This window comes from Pseudophryne corroboree, chromosome 1 (assembly GCF_028390025.1).
Source record: "Pseudophryne corroboree isolate aPseCor3 chromosome 1, aPseCor3.hap2, whole genome shotgun sequence".
NCBI lineage: Eukaryota > Metazoa > Chordata > Amphibia > Anura > Myobatrachidae > Pseudophryne > Pseudophryne corroboree.
This window is the reverse complement of record NC_086444.1, coordinates 1045697439-1045722093: the sequence shown is the minus strand read 5'-3', so window position 1 is coordinate 1045722093 and position 24655 is coordinate 1045697439. Positions and strand designations below refer to the sequence as shown.

Here is a 24655-nt window from a genome sequence, read left to right as displayed (position 1 = left end):
AAAACTTGTCATTACAGCAGATGTCTTCGGTAAGCAAGAAGTCTAAAGGCCCATACACATTAGACGATGTCGCTCTGTGAGCGTCATCGTCTAATGTTTCCCCACCCGGGGCTGCCGCCTGTACACACTGAGCGATATGACCGCTCGTATCGCTCAGTGACGTCATGCCCCCGCCAGCCCTGCATGGAGGTCGTGGACGACAGTCCACATCCTTCATGCATGCCCTACCGACAGCGACGATTGTTGCCGACCCGCGGGGCCGCGCATCGGTCGTCGCTGGGGGCATACACACTTGACGATAAAATGAGCGACGTCGCTCAAGGAGGGGGAAAATGAGCGACGTCGCTCATTTTATCGTTAAGTGTGTGGACCTTTAAGTGCTAGATTCCTGACAGGTATAGGTATTGAAGATAGATGTTCCCATTTAGAATGGAATTTTACTGGGGCATTTGAAGGGGTTGTAGTTAAAAGGTTGACAATGACAGTGTCTAATGTTGTCACCACAATGTTGACAGATATGATGTCGTCATTGTCAAAATGTTAACAAGCAATTTGTCAACATTCTCAGAAATCTCGACATTAGGGTTAGGCTGCAGGATGAGAAGGGTGGAGGTTAGGGTTAGGCACTAAGGTTAGGGATAGAGGAGAACTAGTCACCGGAAAGCTGGGGGGGGGGGGGTCACAGCTCTGATCCAGACACCAGTCGCATGACCATCGGAAGATGATCTAGAGCTGCTGAATCTTAGAAATAGGTATGTAACTGTTAAGCCCGACTAGAGGGTTTCTGCTCTCACCCCTCCTGAGGTGCAAGCAGAAATCTGTCTAAACTAGTGTCGCCATGCTGTTTCCTGCCTTTAGCACGTGGCAAACAGCATTGCGTCAGGCATTTAAGTTTGAGAATGGTGAAGCTTGCGACTTAACACGTGGCTTAAGGTGTGAGAACTGGCATTTCCCGACTAACAATGTGGCCAATTGAATATATCCGGGACCTCCTTGCCGGCAATATTCACGTTTAATTGAATCGACCCCTGTGACTTACAACATATCATGCCACACTTGTTTGAAGACTTCTCAACTAATGAATTTATAGGTATTGAAGAAACACCTAGGAGGGAGGTTTGCTGATAGAGTGCTAGTAATGGTGCCAACCACTAGAGAACCAATAATAATATTCACCTTATATAGTTGGATCATAAACAAGTCCAGTGAATAAAAACAAATGTCAATATGCAGTGATTTGTAGGTAGTTCCCTGTAATCAGAGTATATCCAAATTCAAATACTTACCAATTAGAGGTGGGTAACTGCTTGTCCTTTCAGTGTATCGATTAATGACAAATTAATTGAGAGGTCCAGAAATAATGGAGGCAAGACATGCGTCTCATAGTGTAAAGTACTGAGATATCTAGTTACTATATACTCAGTGGTAATATTAGGACTTGTACCAAAAATACAAAAAAGGACACTTCTCTGTATGAGTGACCGGTCTGGTCTTCTCCTTGTGTACTGTTAGTTCACAGGTTCCTGTTTTAGGAATACTCCCTGGACTTAGTAATTGAATTCCCCAGAGTATTTTTGTGGGAAATTCAATGGCCGCCATTTGCTGGCGGCCAGCGGAGCTATTCAATTGTAGCTCCGTCCGGGTACGATTGGTTGCTGGCGCCAGCATTTCAGCTTGCACACCCTGGAGTAGTAAGCTGAAATGCGTGAAAAGTGACCCGTTTGAGTACACACATGGAAATGTTCCCGTTTAGCCGCTTTACATGGCCAAACCTGATCTCTCTGGGCGCGTTTAGCACACTAAAGAAAACAATTTTAATTGTGCCCTGCAATTTCCAGTTGCTTTAGATGGGAGTGCCCAGTTTAGATCGAGTGCCCAAAACAATTGAATTTTCCGCATAATGTCTCATCTGCTCAATTTAAGACTGGAAACGTTACATTCTTTGTTCCTCATTGAATTATAGGGCCTAATTCAGACCTGATCGCAGCAGCAAATTTATTAGCTAATGGGCAAAACAATGTGTACAGCAGGGGGGGCAGATGTAACATGTGCAGAGAGAGTTAGATTTCGGTGTGCTATTTTGTTTTTGTGCAGGGTAAATACTGGCTGCTTTATTTTTACACTGCAATTTAGATTTCAGTTTGAACACACCACACCTAAATCTGTCTCTGCACATGTAATATCTGCCCCCCCCCCCCCCCCTGCAGTGCACATGGTTTTGCCCATTAGCTAACAAAAATAAAAAGGGAATTGTGACTAATGATCTCCCGGCAATTTAGATGGTATATCTGGCGCGAAAGCAATTGAATTGCTCCCCGTGTGCTTTAAATAATTGTACCTCTGATTGTATTTACCACTTTTGGAACTCTGCTACGTTTATATTGGATCGTGGATATTGTACTTTGGAACTAAATTGAATTACTGTGGACTATCCATTGCGGGACAATATTGTTTGGTCATTGTAGATAAGTGAAATATATATATTTATTTCTTGAATGTTTTCATTATTTTCTCTTACGTCCTAGAGCAGGCATGTCCAACCTGCGGCCCTCCAGCTGTTGTGAAACTACATATCCCAGCATGCCCTGACACAGTTTTGCTGTTAGAGAATGCTAAAACTGTGTCAGGGCATGCTGGGATGTGTAGTTTCTCAACAGCTGGAGGGCCGCAGGTTGGACAGGCCTGTCCTAGAGGATGCTGGGGTTATAGACTGGTCCACTAGGAGCCATTGGCACTTTAAGAGTTTGAGAGTGTGGGCTGGCTCCTCCCTCTATGCCCCTCCTACCAGACTCTGTTTAGAAAATGTGCACAGAGGAGCTGGTCACAGCTAGTGGAGCTCTACAGAGCTTCTTTAGTAAAAGTTTATTTTAGAGTTTATTATTTTACAGGGAGGCTGCTGGCAACAGCCTCCCTGCTTCGTGGGACTAAGGGGGTGAGTAGTGTCCGCCCTGCGCGTCTGAGCCACCATCTCCGCTGACAGGACACTGAGCTCCTGAGGGCATTGAATGTTCCCCGCCACAGGGGATCGCTCACCCCAGCAGCATACCTCCACCCCCTTACAGAGCCAGAAGATCTGTAGCGAGTCGGTCACCGGCTCCCCTAGCCAGCGGGGAGCCGGTGTGAACATGGCGGCAACAGGGTATGGAGCGCAGTACTACCTGCGCTCCATACCCTGTTGCCGCTGAGCCCCGGAGCGCAGTACCTTCTGCGCTCTGGGGCTCAGCGGTACATAGTACGGCGCTGTGAGGGGCGCCCTATGCCAGCACCTACACCTTACACTGTCCTCTTAAGCCTGTCAGGGTCCCGGGATCCCTGCCAGCATGAATCCTCAGGAAAGTATAATCTCATGAAGAGCGGGAAGACAGCGCCATTAAGGGGCGGAGCTTCTCAGAGCGGGCCCAGCAGCGTTCAGCACCACTTTCCTGCCTGCAGAAATGCTGTCAGTGAAGTGCAGTCCCTCCAGAGCAACTCCAGCTATCTCTTACGGTACCAGGGGGTTGTAGAAGGGTGGGTGGAGGCTGTGTAAAGACTGTGTTACCTATTAAGGTGCACAGTCAGTGCTGGTTGGGGTCTCCCTATACCTTGAAAGCGCTGTGTGTGGGTTGGCTCCAATCTCTGTCTTTCTTGCCATTCTTGGGTGTGAAACTCTGTCTATCCTCCCCTGTGTGTGTGTGTGTGTTTGTGTGGAGTGTTTGAAGTCTCCAGTTAGCTATGTACAGGGACTCTGTGTCATATGCTACAGAGGATATGTCCCCTCAGGATGATCTCATTCCATGTAATCAGGATTGCACTCTTTTAGTGCAGTACCAGCAAGGGAGCTTGAATGGTTATCCTCTATCAAATCTTTGATTTCTCAGATTTCTACTAGGTTGCACAGAATGAATCTGCATCTCAGGTTTTACATAACTTTATGGCAGTTTGATCCGATTCTGTTACCTCAGGACCCCCTTCTGTAGGTTCCCATAAACGTACTCTTGCCCAGATTATGCAAGATGACACGGATACCGATTCTGAGACGTCAGACGATGATGGGGATGTGCTCAGTGTGGCCGCATCTCTTGCTAAAGGGGTGCAGTTGATGATGGAGGCTATCAGGGATGTGTTGAATATTGCTGATACAACACCTGAGCAGGTTGAGGAGGCTTGCTTCACTGACAATAAGAAAGCTTTGCTAACCTTCCTTGCGTCCAAATAATTAAATGCTATTTTTTGAAAAAGCTTGGGTAAACCTGGAGAAAAAATTCCAGATCCCTGGAAGGGTTCTGAATGCTTTCCCCTTCCCTGAGGAGGATAGGAAAAAGTGGGAAAACCCACCCTGTATCCAGACTCTCGAAAAAGGTGGTTTTACCTGTCCCAGGATCCCACCGCCTTAAAGGAGCTGGCTGATCGCAAAATTGATGCTACTCTCAAATCCATATACACGGCTTCAGGGGCGATACTACGTCCTACTATTGCCTGTGCATGGATTTCCAAAGCTATAGTGAAGTGGTCAGGCACGTTACTGGAGGATTTGGATACAATGGATAAAAGTGAAGTTGAGTTGTTTTTACCTAACATTCAGGATTCTGCAGGTTTTATGGTGGAATCCATGAAAGACTTGGGTTCAGTCAGGCTCTCTTTGCGGAAGCGTTGGATGCGTGGATCTCAACGGCTACAGCGGGTAAGTCACCTTTTCTTCCCTCAGCTGCACCTGCTACGAAGAAATCTTTTTCTTCAGTTGCATCACAGTTCTTTTCGGGTTGCCAAACAGTCCAACACCTTCGTTTAGAGGTGGCTGACCAAAATGCAATAAACCTGCTGCTGCGGGTTCCCAGGAACAGAAACCTGCTTCCAATATGCCAAAGTACTCAGCATGACGGTGGACAGCGCGACCTGGAGGTAGGGCCGGTGGTGGCGAGACTCGGACATTTCAGTCACGTCTGGGTGTCGTCCGGCCTGGATCCCTGGGTACTAGATATTGTGTCCCAGGGGTACCGGCTGGAATTTCAAGATCTCCCGCCTCACCGGTTCTTCAAATTGGGCTTGCCAGCTTTGCCGGCAGACAGGGCTACCCTACAGGGAGCCATTCAGAAGTTGGTGGAGGCACAGGTTATTGTACCAGTCCCTCCTCAGCTGCAAAAACAAAGGTTACTATTCGAACCTTTTTGTGGTTCCGAAACCGGATGGTTCGGTCAGGCCCATTCTGAACTTAAAATCACTAAACCCCTTTCTAAGGGAGTTCAAGTTCAAAATGGAGTCTCTAAGGGCAGTTATATCAGGTCTGGAGGAGGGGGAATTCCTGGATATCAAGGATGCGTACCTCCACATTCCGATTTGGCTGCAGCATCAAGCTTATCTCCGATTCGCACTGTTGGACTGTCATTTTCAGTTCCAGGCCCTCCCATTCGGCCTCTCCACAGCACCGAGGGTATTCACCAAGGCGATGGCGGAAATTATGGTTCTCCGCAGACAGGGGGTGAACATAATTCCATATCTGGATGATCTCTCTTGGTCTGCGTGATACTGCCCTCTTCTGGCTGTCCTCCTACCTCTCTGATCGTTCCTTCTGTCTCCTTTCATGATGCTACCTCCCCCCCACTTCCACTACCTGTTGGTGTCCCCCAAGGCTCTGTTCTTGGTCCTCTCCTTATCTCTCTATACGTCCTCTTTAGGTGAACTCATTAGTTCTTTTAACTTCCAATACCACCTTTATGCTGATGACACTCAAATCTACCTCTCCTCCCCTGACCTCTCTCCCGCTCTCCTCACTCGTACCTCCAACTGTCTTTCTGCTATCTCTTCCTGGATGTCCCAGCACTTTCTTAAACTCAACATTTCTAAGACTGAACTGATCATCTTCCCACCCTCCCGCACAACCTCACCTCCCATAATCTCATTATCCATTTATGGCACGACTATCTCCTCTAGCCCCCAGGTACGCTGTCTTGGCGTAATCCTTGACTCCTCCCTCTCCTTCAAACCACACATTCAGCACCTCTCACAAACCTGTCATTTTCATCTCAAAAACATTTCCAGAATCAGACCTTTTCTCAACCCAGGATGCCACTAAGATCATTATTCACTCACTGATTATTTCCAGACTGGACTACTGTAATCTCCTCTTAACTGGCCTCCCTGACAATTACCTCGCTCCACTCCAATCTATCCTCAATGCTGCTGCCTGGTTCATCTTCCTCACCAAACGCACTGCGTCCACCTCCCCTCTCCTACAAGCCCTTCACTGGCTTCCCTACCCTTTCAGAATCCAATTCAAACTTCTCACACCCGCTTACAAAGCCCTCACCCACTCCTCTCCCATTTACATTTCTGACCTTACCTCCCTTTACACTCCCACCCATCCTCTTCGCTCTGCTAATGCACGCCGACTCTCCTGTCCTCGGATTACTACCTCCCACTCCTATCTCCTAAGATTTTTCACGTGCTGCTCCCTTTCTCTGGAATTCTTTACCTCTCCCCCTCAGACTCTCCACCTCTCTACAAAACTTCAAACGGGCTCTCAAAATCCACTTCTTCACCAAACCCAGCCAAATCTCATTCTAACCCTCTGTTCCACGTTCTCTATGTACCCCATCTGTGTCACCCCTGTCTGTCCACCCCTCCCCTTAGAATGTAAGCTCTCACGAGTAGGGCCCTCTTCCCTCATGTGCTTATCCTTTTCTTACTTTAATTATCCTCAGCTGCCCAAATCCTGTAGTTTTTTGGCCACCTTGGAACTTATCTCTGTTGTTTACTAGTGTAGTTATGCTTAGTTACCCTGTACTTGTCCTATATTGTCTTCAACTGTAAGTCACTGTTTTCCTGTTTTGACTATGTGCATATGTACTCTGTAATTGGGCGCTGCGGAACCCTTGTGGCACCATATAAATAAAGGATAATAATAATAATAAATCTGCTGATAAAGGCATTGTCCAAGGAAAAGCTGTTACGGTCCATAGCTCTCACGACCCAGCTTCTCAGGGAACATGGTTGGATCCTGAATCTTCAAAAATCACGTTTGGAACCAACCAGGTGGTTGTCCTTTCTGGGAATGATCCTCGACACGGAAGTGCATAGGGTGTTTCTTCCAGAGGAAAAAGCGTTGGTGATACAAACAATGGTCCGGGATGTCCTGAAGCCAGGCCGGGTGTCAGTTCATCAGTCCATTTGCCTTCTGGGGAAGATGGTGGCCTCTTACGAGGCTCTGCAGTACGGGAGGTTTCATGCTTGGTCCTTCCAACTGGATCTCCTGGACAAGTGGTCGGGATCCCATCTACATATGCACCAGAGAATACGTCTGTCGCCAAAGGCCAGGATTTCACTCCTCTGGTGTCTGCAATTACCTCATCTTCTGGAGGGCCGCAGGTTCCTGAATTCAGGACTGGATCCTTCTAACCACGGATGCAAGTCTCCGGGGCTGGGGCGCAGTCACTCAAGGGGAAACCTTCCAAGGAATGTGGTCAAGTCTGGAAGCCAACCTGCCGATAAACATTCTGGAACTAAGAGCCGTCTACAACTGTTTTCTCCAAGCGGCTCATCTTTTGAGAAATTGGGCCATTCAGGTACAGTCGGACAAAGTAACGACAGTGGCTTACATCAACCGGCAGGGGGGAACGAAGAGCAGAGCTGTAATGTCAGAGGTAACAATCATCCTCTGGGCAGAAAAACACACGTTGGCGCTGTGAGCAATCTTCATTTCGGGAGTAAACAACTGGGAAGCGGACTTCCTCAGGAAACACGATCTCCATCCAGGTGTGTGGGGTCTCCATCTGGAGGTGTTCAAGGAGGTAACAGATCGTTGGGACGTACCCCAGATCGACATGATGGCCTCTCATCTCAACAAGAAGCTTCGGCCGTATTGTTCCAGGTCGAGGGACCCACAAGCAGTGGCGGTGGATGCCCTAGTGACTTCGTGGGTGTACGTGTTTCCTCCACTTTTGCTCATTCCAAGAGTTCTCAAAATCATAAGGAGAACAAGAGTTCAGACAATCCTCATTGCTCCGGACTGGCCAAGAAGGGCTTGGTACACGGATCTACGGCTAGAAGAGCTGAGGCCTCTTCCTCTTCGGGAGGACCTGCTGCAGCAGGGGCTGTTCGCCTATCAAGACTTACCACGGCTACGTTTGACGGCATGGAGGTTGAACGCCAGATACTAGCTCGGAAGGCCATTCCGAAGAGTTTCAACTGGGACTTTTTCTCCTCTTCCTGCAAGCAGGTGTGGATATGGGCCTGATGTTAGGATCCATAAAGGTCCAAATTTCGGCCCTATCCAATTGCTTCCAGAAACAATTGGCTGCCCTCCCTGAGGTTCAGACCTTTTTGAAGGAGGTTCTGCATATCCAACCTCCCTTTGTGCCGCCTACTGCGCCCTGGGATCTTAATGTGGTATTACAGTTCCTCCAGTAGGACTGGTTTGAACCTCTACAGGAGGTTGAGGTCAAGTTTCTCATGTGGAAGGCTGTCACTTTGTTGGCCTTAGCTTCTGCTAGACGTGTGTCGGAGTTGGGGGCTTTGTCATGTAAAAGCCCATACTTGATCTTTCATGAAGATAGAGCTGAGCTTCGGACACGTCAGCAATTTCTTCCGAAGGCTGTGTTGACATTTCATATCAACAAACCTATTGTGGTGCCAATTGCAACGGACTCCTCAATTTCATCAAAGTCCTTAGATTTTGTAAGGACTCTAAAGATCTATATGAGGAGTACTGCTCGTTACAGAAAATCGGACTCTCTGTCCTGTATTATCCCAAGAAAATTGGGTGTCCTGCTTCTAAGCAGACGATCTCTCGCTGGATCAGGTTCACTATCCAGCATGCATATTTTATGGCAGGCTTGCTGTGTCCTACGTCTGTTAAGGCCCACTCTAATCGTAAGGTGGGTTCTTCCGTGGTGTCTTGGCATTACAACTCTGCCGAGCTGCTACTTGGTCGGGGTTGAACACGTTCACTAAGTTCTACAAGTTCTATACTTTGGCCTCTGAGGGCCTGAAGTTTGGTCAATCAGTTCTGCAGGAGCCTCTGCGCGCTCCCTCCCGTTCTGGGAGCTTTGGTACATCCCCATGGTACTAATGTGGACCCCAGCATCCTTTAGGACGTAAGAGAAAATAGGATTTTAATTACCTACCGTTAAATCCTTTCCTCGTAGTCCGTAGAGGATGCTGTGCGCCCACCCAGCGCTACGTTATCCTGCAGTGGTTATTTAGTTCAGTATTGCTTAGTTCTAGGTTGAGTACCGTTTTGTTACTTGGTAAGTAATCTTATTCAGCCATTGCTGATGTTTCAAGCTAGTTAGCTTGGTTTGCCTTGTGTGTGAGCTGGTGTGAATCTCGCCACTATCTGTGTAAAATCCTTCACTCGTAGATGTCCGTCTCCTCGGGCACGGTTTCTAGACTGAGTCTGGTAGGAGGGGAATAGAGGGAGGAGCCAGCCCACACTCTCAAACTCTTAAAGTGCCAATGGCTCCTAGTGGACCAGTCTATACCCCATGGTACTAATGTGGACCCCAGCATCCTCTATGGACTACGAGAATAGTATTTACCGGTAGGTAATTAAAATCCTGTTTTCATTACTCGTGGAACATATCGTCTAATGTGTACCCAGCATTATACTATTTTTTTTTTATTTTTTTTTGAAACAAGGCCCTATGAATTGACCATATCCAAGGAGAAAACCAGACTGGTCGCTTATACTGATAAGCGTCATTGTTTGTATTTTTGGTATGAGTCATGAAGAGGTATCCGGGTACAACATCCATGCAGACTCAAATATTACTTTTTGATGAATGCGGTTGTAGAAACAGTTTTCCAGTACATCAAATGGTTAAAGACACAGGGGGGTATTCAGTTAGCTCTGATTTTGGAGCTATTGAATTAACCTCACTGCTTATTCAATTGCGGGCCATTTTCACCAATGCCTTTTCACTTTTTTTTTTATATTAGCGAAAAAGGCATTGGTGAAAAATACCTTAAAGTCAGCCGGTGCTAGTGCGAAAACTAGTGGATGCACTAATTCAAATGTTTTTCTCTATCGTCCTAGTGGATGCTGGGGTTCCTGAAAGGACCATGGGGAATAGCGGCTCCGCAGGAGACAGGGCACAAAAAGTAAAGCTTTTCCAGATCAGGTGGTGTGCACTGGCTCCTCCCCCTATGACCCTCCTCCAGACTCCAGTTAGATTTTTGTGCCCGGCCGAGAAGGGTGCAATCTAGGTGGCTCTCCTAAAGAGCTGCTTAGAGAAAGTTTAGCTTAGGTTTTTTATTTTACAGTGAGTCCTGCTGGCAACGGGATCACTGCAACGAGGGACTGAGGGGAGAAGAAGTGAACTCACCTGCGTGCAGGATGGATTGGCTTCTTGGCTACTGGACATTAGCTCCAGAGGGACGATCACAGGTACAGCCTGGATGGTCACCGGAGCCGCGCCGCCGGCCCCCTTGCAGATGCTGAAGTTAGAAGAGGTCCAGAATCGGCGGCTGAAGACTCTGACAGTCTTCTAAAGGTAGCGCACAGCACTGCAGCTGTGCGCCATTTTCCTCTCAGCACACTTCACACGCTGTCACTGAGGGTGCAGGGCGCTGGGGGGGGGCGCCCTGGGAGGCAAATGTAAACCTATATACTGGCTAAAAATACCTCGCATATAGCCCCCAGAGGCTATATGGAGATATTTAACCCCTGCCAAACTTCACTAAAGAGCGGGAGACGAGCCCGCCGTAAAAGGGGCGGGGCCTATCTCCTCAGCACACATCGCCATTTTTTCTCTCACAGAAAGGCTGGAGAGAAGGCTCCCAGGCTCTCCCCTGCACTGCACTACAGAAACAGGGTTTAAACAGAGAGGGGGGGCACAAATTGGCGATATAAATATATATATAAAGATGCTATTAGGGAGAAACACTTATATAAGGTTGTCCCTATGTAATTATAGCGTTTTTTGGTGTGTGCTGGCAAACTCTCCCTCTGTCTCTCCAAAGGGCTAGTGGGGTCCTGTCCTCTGTCAGAGCATTCCAGGTGTGTGTGGTGTGTGTCGACATGTATGAGGACGATGCTGGAGGAGGCGGAGAAATTGCCTGTAATGGTGATGTCACTCTCTAGGGAGTCGACACCGGAATGGATGGCTTATTTAGGGAATTACGTGAGAATGTCAACACGCTGCAAGGTCGGTTGACGACATGAGACGGCCGACAAACAATTAGTAACGGTCCAGGCGTCTCAGAAACACCGTCAAGGGTTTTTTATAAAAAAACGCCCATTTACCTCAGTCGGTCGACACAGACACAGACACGGACACTGAATCCAGTGTCGACGGTGAATAAACAAACGTATTCCTCATTAGGGCCACACGTTAAGGGCAATGAAGGAGCTGTTACATATTTCTGATACTACAAGTACCACAAAAAAGGGTATTATGTGGAAGTGAAAAAACTACCTGTAGTTTTTCCTGAATCAGATAAAATAAAATGAAGTGTGTGATGATGCGTGGGTTTACCCCGATAGCAAATATTGGCGTTATACCTTTTCCCGCCAGAAGTTAGGGCGCGTTGGGAAACACCCATTAGGGTGGATAAGGCGCTCACACGCTTATCAAGTGGCGTTACCGTCTCCAAATACGGCCGCCCTCAAGGAGCCAGCTGATAGGCAGCTGGAAAAATATCCTAAAAAGTATATACACACAGACGGTGGTTATACTGCGACCAGCGATCGCCATCAGCCTGGAGATGCAGTGCTGGGTTGGCTTGGTCGAATTCCCTGACTAAAAATATTTTATTGATATAGAGCATTTAATAGGATGCATTCTATATATATGTATGCGAGATGCACAGAGGGATATTTGCACTCTGGCATCAAGATAAGTGCGTTGTCCATATCTCCCAGAAGATGTCATGGACACGACAGTGGTCAGGTGATACAGATCCCTTACGGCACATGGAAGTATTGCCGTATAAAGGGAAGGAGTTATTTGGGGTCGGTCCGTCGGACCTGGGGGCCACGGCCACAGCTGGGAAATCCAACCTTTTTACCCCAAGTTACATCTCAGCAGAAAAAGACACTGTCTTTTCAGCCTCAATCCTTCCGTTCCCATGTGGGCAAGCGGGCAAAAGGCCAGTCATATCTGCCCAGACATAGAGGAAAGGGAAGTAGACTGCAGCAGGCAGCCCCTTCCCAGGAAAAGAAGCCCTCCACCAGTGGGGGGGTAGTCTCAAGAGTCTCAGCGCGCAGTGGGATCACTCGCAAGTTGACCCCTAGATCATACAAGTATTATCCCGGGGGTACAGATTGGAGAGTCGAGACATTTTTTCCTCGCAGGTTCCTGACGCCTGCTTTACCAACGGCTCCCTCCGACAAGGAGGCAGTATTGGAAAAATATTCACAAGCTGTATTTCCAGCAGGTGATAATCAAAGTACCCCTCCTACAACAAGGAAAAGGGTATTAGTCCTCCACACTATATTGTGGTACTGAAGCCAGACGGCTTGGTGAGACATAGTCTAAATCTGAAATCTTTGAACACTTACATAAAAAGGTTCAAATCAAGATGGAGTCACTCAGAGCAGTGATAGAGAACCGGAAAAAAGGGGACTATATAGTGTCCCTGGACATCAAGGATTACCTCCATGTCCAAATTTGCCCTTCTCAACAAGGGTACCTCTGGTTCGTGATACAGAACTGTCAATATCAGTTTCAGACGCTGCCGTTGAATTATCCACGGCACCCCGGGCCTTTACCAAGGTAATGGCCGAAAAGATGATTCTTAAAAGAAGAAAGGCATCTAAATTATCCCTTACTTGGACGATATCCTGAAAGGGACAAGTTTCCAGAGAACAGTTGGAGGTCGGAAAAGAACTATCTAAAGTAGTTCTACGACAGCACGAGTGGATTCTAAATATTCCAAAAATCGCAGCTGTTTTCCGATGATACGTCTGCTGTTCCTAGGAATGATTCTGGGCATAGTCCAGAAAGAGGTATTTCTCCTGGAGGGGAAAGCCAGGGAGTTATCCGACCTAGTCAGAAACCTCCTAAATCCAGGCCAAGTATCAGTGCATCAATGCACAGGAGTCCTGGGAAAAATGGTGGCTTCTTACGAAGCGATTCCATTCGGCGGATCTCACGCAAAAACTTTTCAGGGGGATTTGCTGGACGAATGGTCCGGATCGCATCTTCAGATGCATCAGCGGATAACCCTGTCTCCAAGGACAAGGGTGTCTCTTCTGTGGGGGCTGCAGAGTGCTTATCTTCTAGAGGGCAGCACATTCAGCATTCAGGACTGTGTTCTGGTGACCACGGATGCCAGCCTGAGAGGCTGGGGAACAGTCACACAAGGAAGAAATTTCCAAGGAAGTGTGGTCAAGTCTGGAGATTTTTCTCCACATGAATATACTGGAGCTTAAGGGCAATTTATGATGCTCTGAGCCTAGGAAGACCTCTGCTTCAAAGTCAACCGGTGCTGATCCAGTAGGACATCATCATGGCAGTCGCCCACGTAAACAGACGGGGCGGCACAAGAAGCAGGAGGGCAATGACAGCAAGGATTCTTCGCTGGGCGAAAGATCATGTGATAACACTGTCAGCAGTGTTCATTCCGGGAGTGGACAACTAGGAAGATTTCCTCAGCATAAATGAATTCCACCCGGAAAAGTGGGAACTTCATCTGGAAGTTTCCACATGTTTGTAAACCGTTGGGAAAGACCAAAGGTGGTTATGATGGCGTCCCACATGAAGCGCCAGGTCTAGAGACCCTCAGGCAATAGCTGGGACGCTCTGGTAACACCGTGGGTGTACCAGTCGGTGTATGTGTTCCCTCCTCTGCCTTTCATACCCAGTGTATGGAGAATGATAGGAAGGAGAGGAGTAAGAACTATACTCGTGGTTCCGGTTTGGGCCAAGAAGAACTTGGTACCCGGAACTTCAAGAGATACTAGAAAGGATCTTGATTCAGCAAGAATCATGTCTGTTCCATGACTTACCGCAGCTGCGTTGACGCCAGGGCGGGTGAACGCCGGATCCTAAGGGAAAAAGGCATTCCGGAAGAGGTCATCCCTACCCTGGTCAGAGCCAGGAAGGAGGTGACCGCACAACATTATCACCGCTTAGGTGAAAATATGTTCCATGGTGTGAGGCCAGGAAGGCTCCACGGAAGAATTTCAACTAGGTTAATTCCTACATTTCCTGCAAGCAGGAGTGTATATGGGTCTCAAATTGGGGTCCATTAAGGTTCAAATTTCGACCGGTCGATTTTCTTCCAGAAAGAAATTGGCTTCAGTTCCTGAGGTCCAGAAGTTGTTAAGGGAGTACTGCATATACAACCCCTTTTTGATGTCTCCAGTGGCACTGGGCGATCTCAACGTAGTTTGGGATTCCTAAAATCACATTGTTTTACACAACTCAAATCTGTGGATTTGATATATCTCACATGGAAAGTGACCATGCTGTTGGTCCTGGCCTCGGCCAGGCGAGTGTCAGAATTGGCGGCTTTATCTCACAAAGCCATATCTGATTGTCCATTCGGACAGAGCAAAGCTGTGGACTCGTCCCCAGTTTCTCCCTAAGGTGGTGTCAGCGTTTCACCTGAACCAGCTTATTGTGGTGCCTGCGGCTACTAGGGACTTGGAGGACTCCAAGTTGCTGGATGTTGTCAGGGCCCTGAAAATATAGTTTCCAGGTCGGCTGGAGTCAGGAAATCTGACTTGCTGTTTATCCTGTATGCACCCAACAAGCTGGGTGCTCCTGCTTCTAAGCAGACTATTGCTCGTTGGATTTGTAGTACAATTCAGCTTGCACATTCTGTGGCAGGCTTGCCACAGCAAAAAATATGTAAATGCCCATTCCACAAGGAAGGTGGGCTCATCTTGGGCGGCTGCCCGAGGGGTCTCGGCATTACAACTCTGCCGAGCAGCTACGTGGTCGGGGGAGAACACGTTTGTAAAATTTTACAAATTTGATACCCTGGCAAAAGAGGACCTGGAGTTCTCTCATTCGGTGCTGCAGAGTCATCCGCACTCTCCCGCCCGTTTGGGAGCTTTGGTATAATCCCCATGGTCCTTTCAGGAACCCCAGCATCCACTAGGACGATAGAGAAAATAAGAATTTACTTACCGATAATTCTATTTCTCGGAGTCCGTAGTGGATGCTGGGCGCCCATCCCAAGTGCGGATTATTCTGCAATACTTGTACATAGTTATTGTTACAAAAATCGGGTTATTGTTGTAGGAAGCCGTCTTTCAGAGGCTCCTTTTGTTATCATACTGTTAACTGGGTTTAGATCACAAGTTGTACGGTGTGATTGGTGTGGCTGGTATGAGTCTTACCCGGGATTCAAAATCCTCCCTTATTGTGTACGCTCGTCCGGGCACAGTACCTAACTGGAGTCTGGAGGAGGGTCATAGGGGGAGGAGCCAGTGCACACCACCTGATCTGGAAAAGCTTTACTTTTTGTGCCCTGTCTCCTGCGGAGCCGCTATTCCCCATGGTCCTTTCAGGAACCCCAGCATCCACTACGGACTCCGAGAAATAGAATTATCGGTAAGTAAATTCTTATTTTTTGCTCCTTCCGAATTTTTCACCTAGTCGAAAAAACAGCCCTGCTATTGAATGGAATGAATCCCCATTCACCATAAAAAAATATTGAAACGTGCCGCAACCTTATTGAATACTCCCCTTAGTAAAGATTAAATTACATAAAAGCTGGCGCTGAATTCAAAGATGCTGGATGCTATTAACAAGGTAAGCAATACAACCAGTAGAAAAATAAAAAATATATATACAGGTTGAGTATCCCTTATCCAAAATGCTTGGGACCAGAGGTATTTTGGATATGGGATTTTTCCGTATTTTGGAATAATTGCATACCATAGTGAGATATCATGGTGATGGGACCTAAGTCTAAGCACAGAATGCATTTATGTTACATTTACACCTTATACACACAGCCTGAAGGTCATTTTAGCCAATATTTGTAATAACTTTGTGCATTAAACAAAGTGTGTGTACATTCACACAATTCATTTATGTTTCATATATACCTTATACACACAGCCAGAAGGTCATTTAATACAATATTTTTAATAACTTTGTGTATTAAACAAAGTTTGTGTACATTGAGCCATCAGAAATCAAAGGTTTCACTATCTCAGTCTCACTCAAAAAAAGTCCGTATTTCGGAATATTCCGTATTTCGGAATATTTGGATATGGGATACTCAACCTGTATATACCGTTTTAGTGCTTTCAAGAGTAAAAGCTTTCATTGTGGGTTTCTTTGGCAAAATTAGATTACCCAACAATAACTTCCATCAGAACCCATCCCCTTGGACGGATATAGGATCGTTTCAATAGAAACCAAAGGAAATCTCTTCTTATATTCCAGGACCCCTCGGAGTAAGAGGCTTTGCAGAACCATCTACAAACTTTAATGAAAGGCCAATAATTTCCCCCACTTCATTCAGATCCGAAAGGCAAAGGTTTTTGTTTTTGTTTTTTTCCCCCCCAGGCTAATGCTTGTCAAAAAGACCTCAGGATGCATAACCATTAACTGACTGACTATTTTTCCCTTCAAAAACATTCATAAAATTGTTTAGTTTTTTTATTTAATATAGTTAAGTATTATATTATGCACATCTGCAGAACATATCTCCTCGACAAAGATTGGGGGACACACGTGATCTGACCTTGCCAGTTAAGTGTTTAAGAACTATTCTGAACCTGATGAGACACCACAAATTTGTCAATGACTGAGTTTTCCATGGAGTTAGTGATTCCTTTCCTTGCATCCATAGATCTTCAAGATGCTTACTTTTCATGTTGCAGTTCATCACAGAAGGTTTCTTTAGATTTTGATCATGGGACAACTATTCCAATGACCCGGTCTGCCTTTCAGCCTTGCAGTGTCTCCAAGTACACTTACAAAACAACTGGCTATATTTGGAATTGAAAATACCGTTCTTGTTGTCTCACCTACAGATCCATTAGTGATCTCCTCTCCATGCGCCGGCACTGCAGACACGAGCAGTGACGTTTCCAACCTGATAATAAGCCAGGTCCTGTCGCCAGTCTCAGAGGGGTCTCACCCATGTTGAAATCATATACAAAATCCCAGGTACGACCCAACATTTTAATCTAAAAGGGGTATAACCTACATGCATCCTTTTTGCTTCATAAGCAGAAGCTCTGTTAGCCATTGCTAGTTACTTAGATAGTCGCTAACACACAGTTTCTGGCAGGGACTTTTTAGACACCCAAACAATTGTCATAATTCAGTTGTGTTGGACACCCATGCTCAAAGCACATGTTGCGCCCAAACAGACCGGGTTTAGCCTTCTCAAACTGCTAAACCTGTCTAAACTTCCTGCTCTGGGCGTCTAAACTACCGGCCAAAGTGCGCAATTTCAACAGTTTTTTTTCTAGTATCTCAGGAGGCTGCTAAAAAAAAAAAGTGTCCTCCGCAGCCACTGGCCGCCCAAACGGCATAACAATTGAATTAATGCCGTTGGCGCCCTCTTGTGGCGGCCACGATAACCATTGAATCGGCCCTTAAATGTATATGGGGCACTACTGTAGACATTGTGTGTAAGGGGCACTGCTGTGTGACGTAATGTGTATAAGGGATACTACTATGCATGCAACATTAATAAGGGGCACTTCTGTGTGATGTAACATGAATAAGGGGAACTACTGTGTGTCGTGATGTGAATAAGGGTAACTACTATGTGTAATGTGAAAAAGATTATGCTACTGTGTGGCATCATTTTAATTGGGGGTACTATTGTGTTGACATGCCCCTTCCTTGTGAGACCACGCCTTTTTTTGTTTGTTTGCTGGCGCTGTCTTTTTAACAAATATTGGAATAAGGGCGCAAATCTATAGTTTACAGAAGGTTCCTATGCCCTAGCCCCGACCATGTTTACAGCCCATTTAGGGTGGTATGGGGAGTGTCTCAGTCACTGTCAATGAGTAGAGATGTATCAACCAGTAACTATCCTTGTGTTGCCCTACTTTCTACCACTGGGATCCAGATGGCGTGGTGTACACCAATCTGTTCTCCCGTGCTTAGTGTTATAGATGCGAGTATCAGCGGGAAGCCGACTGCTTGCAGTGGTGGATGTACGGTATATACACCCGCTCGGACAGCTGCACTCCAAATGCCAGTGCTGGTGTGTATGGCAGGTTCAACCAACACATTTTGTTACTGACTTCTAAATATATAATTACTGGAGTTTAGGGACCTTCCCCTCTGCTTGTGGCGCTCCTGATGTGTTGCCAGCAAGCAGCAGGACAGTAAGGTGTGTCATAGGCTGAACCACGCCTAAACTCCAGTGTTTATTTTATTTTATTTTTGGTTTCCAGCTGGTTTATGATATTATGACTTAGTCAAAATATTTTCTTTGTTGTAACCATTGGTAATGGCTGACATGGAGATTTGTGCAGTAAAACAGTATATTCTAATTGCTGATAATTATGTTTTCTGAAAAGGCTCATTGGCATCCCAGCTTTTCTAACCATGTAATTGCAAGATGATATATTATAACGTATCTTTATCGAACATGGAATGGAAGTTACCCATTGTAATCGAAACTGAATCATCAATAATTATCTGGTCTCTTACCTGGTCATTGTTCTTATACTAACTGTACACTACAATACTTCTTAGTACACTAGTGTACTTCTGTAGTAAGAAATCCAGAAGTTTAGTAACCACCGCAAATACCTATGTATATTTTGTACCGCAAATCCGAAATGCTTTTTAGCAATGCTATCTCCCACTCTATAAGAAGTCCTATTAGGGCTAGAATGTGAGTGAATAGTTTTCTAAAACGAGATCTCTGTAACATCTGAATGTTTTTTTCTAATAGCTGTAATGTCTTTAGGGTATGTTTCTCTATCGTCCTAGTGGATGCTGGGGTTCCTGAAAGGACCATGGGGAATAGCGGCTCCGCAGGAGACAGGGCACAAAAAGTAAAGCTTTTTCAGATCAGGTGGTGTGCACTGGCTCCTCCCCCTATGACCCTCCTCCAGACTCCAGTTAGATTTTTGTGCCCGGCCGAGAAGGGTGCAATCTAGGTGGCTCTCCTAAAGAGCTGCTTAGAGAAAGTTTAGCTAGGTTTTTTATTTTACAGTGATTCCTGCTGGCAACAGGATCACTGCAGCGAGGGACTGAGGGGAGAAGGAGTCAACTCACCTGCGTGCAGGATGGATTGGCTTCTTGGCTACTGGACATCAAGCTCCAGAGGGACGATCACAGGTACAGCCTGGATGGTCACCGGAGCCGCGCCGCCGGCCCCCTTGCAGATGCTGAAGTCAGAAGAGGTCCAGAATCGGCGGCTGAAGACTCCTGCAGTCTTCTAAAGGTAGCGCACAGCACTGCAGCTGTGCGCCATTTTCCTCTCAGCACACTTCACACGGCAGTCACTGAGGGTGCAGGGCGCTGGGAGGGGGGCGCCCTGGGAGGCAAATGAATACCTATAAAGGCTAAAAATACCTCACATATAGCCCCTAGAGGCTATATGGAGATATTTAACCCCTGCCTGATTTTTCTAAATAGCGGGAGACGAGCCCGCCAGAAAAGGGGCGGGGCCTATCTCCTCAGCACACGGCGCCATTTCCTCTCACAGCTCCGCTGGTCAGGACGGCTCCCAAGTCTCTCCCCTGCACTGCACTACAGAAACAGGGTAAAACAGAGAGGGGGGGGGGCAAATTTATGGCGATATTTTGATATAACAAAGCAGCTATAAGGGAGCACTTATTATAAGGCTATCCCTGATATATATATAGCGCTTTTGGTGTGTGCTGGCAAACTCTCCCTCTGTCTCCCCAAAGGGCTAGTGGGTCCTGTCTTCGTTAGGAGCATTCCCTGTGTGTCTGCTGTGTGTCGGTACGTGTGTGTCGACATGTATGAGGACGATATTGGTGTGGAGGCGGAGCAATTGCCAAATATGAGGATGTCACCCCCTAGGGAGTCGACACCAGAATGGATGCCTTTATTTATGGAACTACGGGATAGTGTCAACACGCTAAAGCAGTCGTTTGACGACATGAGGCGGCCGGACAATCAATTAGTGCCTGTCCAGGCGACTCAAACACCGTCAGGGGCTGTGAAACGCCCTTTGCCTCAGTCGGTCGACACAGACCCAGACGCAGGCACTGACTCCAGTGGTGACGGTGACGATTCAACCGTATTTTCCAGTAGGGCCACACGTTATATGATTTTGGCAATGAAGGAGGCGTTACATTTAGCTGATACTACAGGTACCACTAAACAGGGTATTATGTGGGGTATGAAAAAACTACCTATAGTTTTTCCTGAATCAGAAGAATTAAATGACGTGTGTAATGAAGCGTGGGTTGCCCCTGATAAAAAGCTGATAATTTCAAAGAAATTATTGGCATTATACCCTTTCCCGCCAGAGGTTAGGGAGCGCTGGGAAACACCTCCTAGGGTGGACAAGGCGCTAACACGCTTATCTAAACAAGTGGCGTTACCCTCTCCTGAGACGCCCGCACTTAAAGATCCATCAGATAGGCGGATGGAAAATATCCAAAAAAGTATATACACACATGCAGGTGTTATACTACGACCAGCTGTAGCGACTGCCTGGATGGGCAGTGCTGGGGTAGTTTGGTCAGAGTCCCTGATTGAAAATATTGATACCCTGGACAGGGACAATATTTTACTGTCGTTAGAACAAATAAAGGATGCATTTCTTTATATGCGTGATGCACAGAGGGATATCTGCACACTGGCATCACGGGTAAGTGCTATGTCCATTTCGGCCAGAAGAGCTTTATGGACGCGACAGTGGACAGGCGATGCGGATTCAAAACGGCATATGGAAGTTTTGCCGTATAAAGGGGAGGAGTTATTTGGAGTCGGTCTATCAGATTTGGTGGCCACGGCTACAGCCGGGAAATCCACCTTTCTACCTCAAGTCACTCCCCAACAGAAAAAGGCACCGACTTTTCAACCGCAGCGCCTTTCGTTCCTTTAAAAATAAGAGAGCAAAGGGCTATTCATATCTGCCACGAGGCAGAGGTCGAGGGAAGAGACAGCAACACGCAGCTCCTTCCCAGGAACAGAAGCCCTCCCCGGCTTCTACAAAAGCCTCAGCATGACGCTGGGGCTTCTCAAGCGGACTCGGGGACGGTGGGCGGTCGTCTCAAAAATTACAGCGCGCAGTGGGCTCACTCGCAGGTAGATCCCTGGATCCTGCAGATAATATCTCAAGGGTACAGGTTGGAATTAGAGACAGATCCACCTCGCCGTTTCCTGAAGTCTGCTTTACCAACGTCCCCCTCCGAAAGGGAGACGGTTTTGGAAGCCATTCACAAGCTGTACTCTCAGCAGGTGATAGTCAAGGTACCTCTTCTACAACAAGGGAAGGGGTATTATTCCACTCTTTTTGTGGTACCGAAGCCGGATGGCTCGGTAAGGCCTATTCTAAATCTGAAGTCCTTGAACCTGTACATAAAGAAGTTCAAGTTCAAGATGGAGTCACTCAGAGCAGTGATAGCGAACCTGGAAGAGGGGGACTTTATGGTATCCTTGGACATCAAGGATGCGTATCTCCACGTTCCAATTTACCCCTCACACCAGGGGTACCTCAGGTTCGTTGTACAAAACTGTCACTATCAGTTTCAGACGCTGCCGTTCGGATTGTCCACGGCACCTCGGATCTTTACAAAGGTAATGGCCGAGATGATGATTCTTCTTCGAAGAAAAGGCATATTAATTATCCCATACTTGGACGATCTCCTAATAAGGGCGAGGTCCAGAGAACAGCTAGAGATGGGATTAGCACTGTCTCAAGAAGTGCTAAAACAGCACGGGTGGATTCTGAATATTCCAAAATCCCAGTTAATGCCGACAACTCGTCTTCTGTTCCTAGGGATGATTCTGGACACGGTTCAGAAAAAGGTTTTTCTCCCGGAGGAAAAAGCCAAGGAGTTATCCGACCTTGTCAGGAACCTCCTAAAACCAGGAAAGGTGTCTGTACATCAATGCACAAGAGTCCTGGGAAAAATGGTGGCTTCTTACGAAGCAATTCCATTCGGCAGATTCCACGCAAGAATTTTCCAAAGGGATCTGTTGGACAAATGGTCAGGGTCGCATCTTCAGATGCACCTACGGATAACCCTGTCTCCAAGGACAAGGGTGTCTCTTCTGTGGTGGTTGCAGAGTCCTCATCTATTGGAGGGCCGCAGATTCGGCATACAGGATTGGATCCTGGTGACCACGGACGCCAGCCTGAGAGGCTGGGGAGCAGTCACACAAGGAAGAAACTTCCAGGGAGTATGGACGAGCCTGGAAACGTCTCTTCACATAAACATTCTGGAACTAAGAGCAATATACAATGCTCTAAGCCAGGCAGAACCTCTGCTTCAGGGAAAACCGGTGTTGATCCAGTCGGACATCATCACGGCAGTCGCCCATGTGAACAGACAGGGCGGCACAAGAAGCAGGAGTGCAATGGCAGAAGCTGCAAGGATTCTTCGCTGGGCAGAGAATCATGTGATAGCACTGTCAGCAGTGTTCATCCCGGGAGTGGACAACTGGGAAGCAGACTTCCTCAGCAGACACGATCTTCACCCGGGAGAGTGGGGACTTCATCCAGAAGTCTTCCACATGCTGGTAACCCGTTGGGAAAGACCAATGGTGGACATGATGGCGTCTCGCCTCAACAAAAAACTGGACAGGTATTGCGCCAGGTCAAGAGATCCGCAGGCAATAGCTGTGGACGCGCTGGTAACGCCTTGGGTGTACCAGTCGGTGTATGTGTTTCCTCCTCTGCCTCTCATACCAAAAGTATTGAGAATTATACGGCAAAGAGGCGTAAGAACGATACTAGTGGTTCCGGATTGGCCAAGAAGGACTTGGTACCCGGAACTTCAAGAGATGATCACGGAAGATCCGTGGCCTCTACCTCTAAGGAGGGACTTGCTTCAGCAGGGTCCCTGTCTGTTTCAAGACTTACCGCGGCTGCGTTTGACGGCATGGCGGTTGAACGCCGGATCCTAAAGGAAAAAGGCATGCCGGAAGAAGTCATTCCTACTTTGATTAAAGCAAGGAAGGAAGTAACCGTGCAACATTATCACCGAATTTGGCGAAAATATGTTGCGTGGTGCGAAGATCGGAGTGCTCCGACGGAGGAATTTCAACTGGGTCGATTCCTACATTTCCTGCAATCAGGATTGTCTATGGGTCTCAAATTGGGATCTATTAAGGTTCAAATTTCGGCCCTGTCGATTTTCTTTCAAAAAGAATTGGCTTCAGTCCCTGAAGTCCAGACCTTTGTTAAGGGAGTGCTGCATATACAGCCTCCTGTGGTGCCTCCAGTGGCACCGTGGGATCTCAATGTGGTTTTGGACTTTCTAAAATCTCATTGGTTTGAACCACTAAATAAGGTGGATTTGAAATATCTCACTTGGAAAGTGACCATGCTTCTAGCCCTGGCTTCTGCCAGGAGAGTATCAGAATTGGCAGCTTTATCTTACAAAAGCCCATATCTGATTTTCCATTCGGACAGGGCAGAACTGCGGACTCGTCCGCATTTTCTCCCTAAGGTGGTGTCAGCATTTCATCTGAACCAGCCTATTGTAGTGCCTGCGGCTACAAGTGACTTGGAGGACTCCAAGTTACTGGACGTTGTCAGAGCATTAAAAATATATATTGCAAGGAAAGCTGGAGTCAGAAAATCTGACTCGTTGTTTATATTGTATGCACCCAACAAGATGGGTGCTCCTGCGTCTAAGCAGACGATTGCTCGTTGGATCTGTAGCACAATCCAACTTGCACATTCTGTGGCAGGCCTGCCACAGCCTAAATCTGTAAAGGCCCACTCCACAAGGAAGGTGGGCTCATTTTGGGCGGCTGCCCGAGGGGTCTCGGCATTACAACTTTGCCGAGCAGCTACGTGGTCAGGGGAGAACACGTTTGTAAAATTTTACAAATTTGATACTCTGGCTAAGGAGGACCTGGAGTTCTCTCATTCGGTGCTGCAGAGTCATCCGCACTCTCCCGCCCGTTTGGGAGCTTTGGTATAATCCCCATGGTCCTTTCAGGAACCCCAGCATCCACTAGGACGATAGAGAAAATAAGATATTACTTACCGATAAATCTATTTCTCGGAGTCCGTAGTGGATGCTGGGCGCCCATCCCAAGTGCGGATTATCTGCATAAATTGTACATAGTTATTGTTAACTAATTCGGGTTATTGTTGAAGGAAGCCATCTTTCAGAGGCTCCGCTGTTATCATACTGTTAACTGGGTTTAGATCACAGGTTGTACGGTGTGATTGGTGTGGCTGGTATGAGTCTTACCCGGGATTCAAAATCCTCCCTTATTGTGTACGCTCGTCCGGGCACAGTACCTAACTGGAGTCTGGAGGAGGGTCATAGGGGGAGGAGCCAGTGCACACCACCTGATCTGAAAAAGCTTTACTTTTTGTGCCCTGTCTCCTGCGGAGCCGCTATTCCCCATGGTCCTTTCAGGAACCCCAGCATCCACTACGGACTCCGAGAAATAGATTTATCGGTAAGTAAAATCTTATTTTATGTTACTATGAATATTTAGTAATTACCTAAAGCATCTTGTGGACAGCAAGAGTTGCAGCAACACCTGCAAGCTACTATCCTTTATATTCCTCCACAAGGGTTCCATAGCATTGTATAGAATATATAACAGAAGTACATGTTGAACACTTTGAAAGA

At 47.0% G+C, this 24655-nt stretch overlaps 1 protein-coding gene across 9 annotated transcripts in view; it reads left to right on the top strand.

Moving 5' to 3' along the window:
- Positions 1-24655, top strand: part of PCM1 (pericentriolar material 1) — a 528103-nt gene that overhangs the window by 102175 nt on the left and 401273 nt on the right. The window contains exon 2 of one of the 9 annotated variants that reach the window (XM_063920819.1): positions 16916-17051. The exons of the other annotated variants lie outside the window; for them this stretch is intronic. The gene's annotated coding sequence lies outside the window, so the exon portion shown is untranslated. The remainder of the gene's footprint in view (positions 1-16915; positions 17052-24655) is intronic. 9 annotated transcript variants of the gene reach the window in all.